Source organism: Lactuca virosa, chromosome 2, assembly GCF_052849685.1.
Source record: "Lactuca virosa cultivar CGN04683 chromosome 2, Lactuca_virosa_CGN04683_v6, whole genome shotgun sequence".
NCBI lineage: Eukaryota > Viridiplantae > Streptophyta > Magnoliopsida > Asterales > Asteraceae > Lactuca > Lactuca virosa.
In genome coordinates this window covers 5508924-5514465 of record NC_136427.1, presented here as the reverse complement: position 1 = coordinate 5514465, position 5542 = coordinate 5508924, and the positions used below count along the sequence as shown (strand labels likewise).

General features: G+C 34.3%; 1 long non-coding RNA gene across 1 annotated transcript; it reads right to left on the bottom strand.

Moving 5' to 3' along the window:
- Positions 1-444: 444 nt before the first annotated feature.
- Positions 445-1465, bottom strand: LOC145156232 (uncharacterized). The gene is made up of 3 exons (XR_013736552.1): positions 1164-1465; positions 954-1070; positions 445-867 (listed from the first exon to the last, which is right to left on the bottom strand). It is a non-coding gene; the product is annotated as an uncharacterized LOC145156232 (long non-coding RNA).
- Positions 1466-5542: the final 4077 nt, after the last annotated feature.

The following is a 5542-nucleotide window of genomic DNA, read 5'->3' as shown; positions in this document are numbered from 1 at the left end:
ACATATCCTCAATCTTGTCCCTACTAAAATGGTTTCCAACACACCTCATGAGATGTGGACAGGGACAATTCCCTCTTTAGCACATATCAAAATTGTGAAGCTTTCGTTAGACGAGAGACTCATGACAAGCTAGAAGCTAGAAGTCAGAAGTGTATTTTCATTGGCTATCCACAAATGTCTTTTGGATATTTTTCAAAGTTGCAAAAATCGATTGACGGTAGCTCGGCAGTGGACTGGGGTTAAGGGATTAATTGGCTAGGCGGGAATTAATCGGGGACCATTAATTATTAAGAAAATTATTCAAAAATTAATAACTCTAAATTTAATCCTAATAATATAAGTAAATAATCATAAAAGTTTAATAACAAGTTTAATAAGCACAACAAATTATCATCCAAAAGACCAAAACAAACATAAAAGGTTAATAATAAGTTCAATAAACACACCAAATCATCATCCAAAAAGTTCATAATAAGTTTAAATAGAACAAAAATAAAACGTATTATCTCATAATCCTCTCCACAAACTTCCATTATTTGAACCCCATCCGACTCATATTTGTCTTCTTCTAACACTTGCTCCTCACTCTAGGACTTAAAATCTTCATCGGAAAGTTCCCTCGTTCTTGGACTTTCTCGAGGTGCTTGATTATCAACAGTTCCTAGATCTTCATTAACCATTTCGGGGTCTACTTCATCTACATCAACAATCCATTCTTGAGCCGAGAGTGAACCATTTGCTAACAACACCTCCATATTTCTATCTTTTCGCTTTTAGTTTTTTCTCCATTAAATTAGCATTGAATTGAACATAAACAAGATTGTTCAATTTGCTTGCCTCCAATCTATTTCGTTTTTTTGTATGTACCTAGAAATGTAAACACAACAAAGAGTTGAAATGTGCTTAATATTTAAATTTTATAAAATATAAATTTAATACTTTATATTACTAACCCCTTCAAACGTGTTCCAATTCCTTTCACAACCCGATGAACTACTAGTCAAAGAAAAAATCCTCATTACTATCTTTCAAATGAGGAGTTGTGCCACCGAATAGTCCCCACCAACTAGCTACAGTTTTTTAGACAAAAACACACTATTAATCGATAAATATCAAAATTTTATAAAATACTAAAATAGATAACTAAAAGTAAAATGAATTACCCGGATCAAAATCGACATCATTCACCCTACAATTTTTAATTGCAAGATCGCAACCAAATCTATCAACTTTTTTCTTGTACTTTGGCAAGTCAATTGTTACAACTTTCATTTGCATCTCAAAATTGTCACAAAGTAATGTATCAAAAAAAATCAAGAACCACATTCATTATATCGGGATCATATTGGAGTTGTAGATCCTTATAATGATAATACTAATTTAAAAGATAAGACGTTAAATGTAAACTTGAATCTAGACGACCTTTCATCTTTTTGTGTATGATATCTATAATAGGATTGTAAGCTTTCTCGTTAGCGCCCAATGATGTGAATTTCTTCTTTAGCAACTTTAATCTCCACGTAAACAAAACCCATTGAGGGCTTCCAATCCGCGCCAACCATTCGAAGGACTTTCACCAAAGGGGGAACAACTTTAAACATTGTGTCACACCGGACCAAAACTGGACACTTGACACCGTTTTATATGAGGCAATCCCTTTAGGCATACTAGAAAATTTAAATTCCTCCCATTCGGTGCTAGAGAACATATGTCTTAGTTGCTCCTTTTTTTGGCCAAACTTTGTAATATTAGAAAGCCGGAAGCAAATCTCGTGACTCCCGGTCGGATAATTTTTCTTTTGTTGGTGTAACTTCTCATCACCACCAAGGTTTTGTGGTGAGCGTAAATGAAGATGGTTAGTTTCTTTGCTTGATCTAGAATTTTCTTAAACCTTAGGAGTGCACCGATACATTGAAGAAATAAACACGATTAAATAACATATTATAATATAAAATTGAACATTTTAAAACAAAATAAAGTAATAAAGTAATAAAGCAATAAATACAATAAATAAACAAAATAATGTAAGCATGAGCGGAACATGAGCACCGAAACCGGAGGGGCCGAAATTAAAAAAAAACTATATAAACAAATTTAAAATAAACCGTCAATAATGGAATGCTTTTCCATGCTATTATACAATACAAACATTATTTAAAAATTAACAAACTAAAATAATAAAATAACATAATTTATATATATATATATATATATATATATATATATATATATATATATATATATATTAAACTAACAACTAAACTTAAAAATAATACAAATTAATATAACTAATCGGTGATGGGTACATATATTTTATATTCTAATATACTAACCACATTCATGAATTTCTCGTTACCAATAAATTCGTTACCAATAACATACTTTAGTTTAGCTACCTATAGGAAAGTAGGAAAATAATTCTTTATTCAATAAAATAAAAGCTGTCTTTTGCAGCTTTTAGACTCTGGTCTGTTTCATATCTTTGACATAGATATTGAGTGTTTATTCACCAACACTTCCTTACTTATGATCGGCAACTGAAAAGAGAAATACTGAAAATAAGAAGGATACGGAATACCTAATACATATACCTTCTTTGTTACTCCGGCGAAGAGGAGACTAGAGAGGAAAACGACAGCCTGCAGAAGCACATCAGAGGTGACAAGAGGCATTCTGGTGACCAACATAGAGAGAGTCTACGGAGGCGGCGAGCAGTCCGGCGAGAGAGAGAGAGAGAGCACTGAAATGGCGAGCCGTCCGACAACCGGTGGGGATGCTAACAGTGGAGAGGGCGTTATTATTCCAGTCAACTTGAGATGTTTTTTTTATGGGGTTTTCTTCTTCAGGTCAGCGTTGAGAGCTCTTTTTTCCGGTGGCCGGAATGAATTCTTGGGATTTACCAACAGTTAAACTTAAGGATTGACTAACAAGGTTGTAAATAATATTAGATTATTGGTTTTTTTATATAGTTTTAAGAATAATTTCTTGATTGATTTAGTTTAGAAACAAGGTTATATTTGATTTTATGCAGCGATTTTCGGAAATTCTGTTAATTTTTATCTGATCGCTTAGTTTTTTTTAACGACATCTAATCTCTTAGTTGATAATAGCTTAAAACAAGGGCCTAATTAGTGAACTTGGCGATATTTCATAATTAAAACATATATATACAGGGATAAGAAACCCCAAAAAGGGGGGGGGGGGCAATGGCCCCTAAGAGCCTCCGCCTCTGAATGTAAGTACCTTCAAGCATAAGGTTGACGGTATGTGTCGCACACGATGTCCAAAAAATAGATGGTCTTTTTTCTTTTAGCAACTTTGTCGACCCCATGTTATTCGTGGCATTATCGCTGACAACTCAAACAACATGCTCATGACCAACTTGTTGAATGCAAGACTCCAAATATATATATATATATATATATATATATATATATATATATATATATATTGGCTTGTATGTGCTTCGTTGGAAAATTCTTTTGAAGATAAAAAAAAACAGTACCCATCTTCGAATTAACACATAAATTCATAATGTTCCTTCTCTTTCGATCAGACCAAACATCCGTCATAATCGAGCATCCATCCTCTTTCCAATCTTGTTCGTTTTTTTCAACAAGTTTTTTGTTCTTTCCACCTCATGCTTTAGAAGCGTGTCAGTCAAAGCATATCTAGTAGGAGGTAGAAGCCCGGTTCCAAATTAGCCAACAACCTCCAACATCATTTTGAAGCTATCCCTTTCAAAGGCATGAAAAGGAATTGCGCTTTGATATGCCCACCTACTAATGTATTTATGGACCGTGAGTATTCTTTCTTTCCAGGCAATATTGTTAAGATCAACATTTTTTCCCTTTTTCGCATTCAAATCTTCTTCGGGGTTTATTTTGTTTGCCTAGCCATCCATGGGGCCTATAACATTTGGTGCTTTCAACCCCAAAGAAGCTTCTACTCCATCCACACTATCATGAAATTCTTGTCTCGCCTCAAATCTTAAGGCTTCATCTTGCGAATGTTTAGCTTTCTTTTTTAACTTCCCTTCATTAATAGAATTTCGACATTTCAATTGATCATCTTTTGTAGAACTTGGACATGAAGATATATTCCCCTTCACATGAGCAATATATTGTTTCATTCTAGTAATCCCTCCGCCAAACACTTTTCCACACAATTTACATTTCAATCTATCTAAGTTGCTTTTATCTGGGATAAAACCTTATTTCCAACCAACATCATCCGAATTCCGTTTATGTGTATTGGTGGCGATTGATCCCACAGACGGTGTAGTCGAAGCATTAGAAGTCATTGATTGTCAACGGTTAAATCATCACATTAACACATTAAAAAAAATAACACCTTAAAAAAATAATATAAATGCTTGACAAAATGATTATCAATCAACCAAACAATTTATAGATTCATGTTGATGCCTTAATGCTAAAGTGCTAAAAGAAATACTTAACAGATTCATGTTTAACAGATTTCAACAAATGCACAACATATTCACCTTAACAGATTTAAAAAAAAAAAAAAAAATTGACAAATTCATACTTAACAGATTTCAAAAAAAAATTGTTAAACAACTTTAACAAATGTTCAATTAACCAGATCCCTGTTTAAATCAGTAAATGTTTAAAAAAAAGATTCAATAAATGTTTAACATACACCAATTTTCTTAACAGATACCAAATTTCTTATCACATGGTTAACATATACTGAATTTCTTATTAAATGTTTAACAGATACCAAATTTCTTATCAAATGCTCAGTAACATCAATCCTAAAATCAGTAAATTTCTTAACAGAAGAAGCTGTCAAATGCTATTGTTCAACAAATTTTGGATAAGTTGCTGTTAACAGAAGAAGCTGTCAAAGAGAAGTAAAACCTAACCTTTGCGGATAACTCAATTAGTGTCGACGGGAGGAGCTGAAGTCGGAAGAGGAGCTAATTTGGAGTCGAGAAACTTCGTGAACTGGAATCGTTACTCGAAGGTGATGATAACAGGAGCTTGGAAGGGGACTGCGACGTCGTTGCTCGAAGGTGATGACGAGCCGGAAGCCGGAGCTAAATTCGACGGCATGAGAGAATGTTAATCGGAGTTAAAGTCGAAAGTGAACGAACGAAGAAGATGCGCCAATTTCACTTCTTTCGTTCTCGCTTGTGGTTTGAGTCTAGAGAGAATGTCGATTTTTTTACTGCATCGAATGAGAAATCGGAAGAAACCCTAGAAGCAATTGTTACATTTTGACAATTTTGCCCTTAATTTTTTTTAAAATTATGTTGACTTGCGTTGACCGATTTGGGCGCCTAGACCCGTCTTTGACCGACTTTGACCACGTCGGATTATATAGTCCGATTAGCTATAAACGTCGACGGTAGTGGACCGCCAAGCGCCTAGGCGCCGATTATTCGGCCGCCTAGGCCGATATTTTCAACACTGATATTTGTTCTACAAACCTAGTGAGAATGTGGTCTTTGAAGCACAAAGATGAGTCTTTTGCGAGAGAGAGCTCATATGCAAAGAGGACAATGGGAGCACAACTG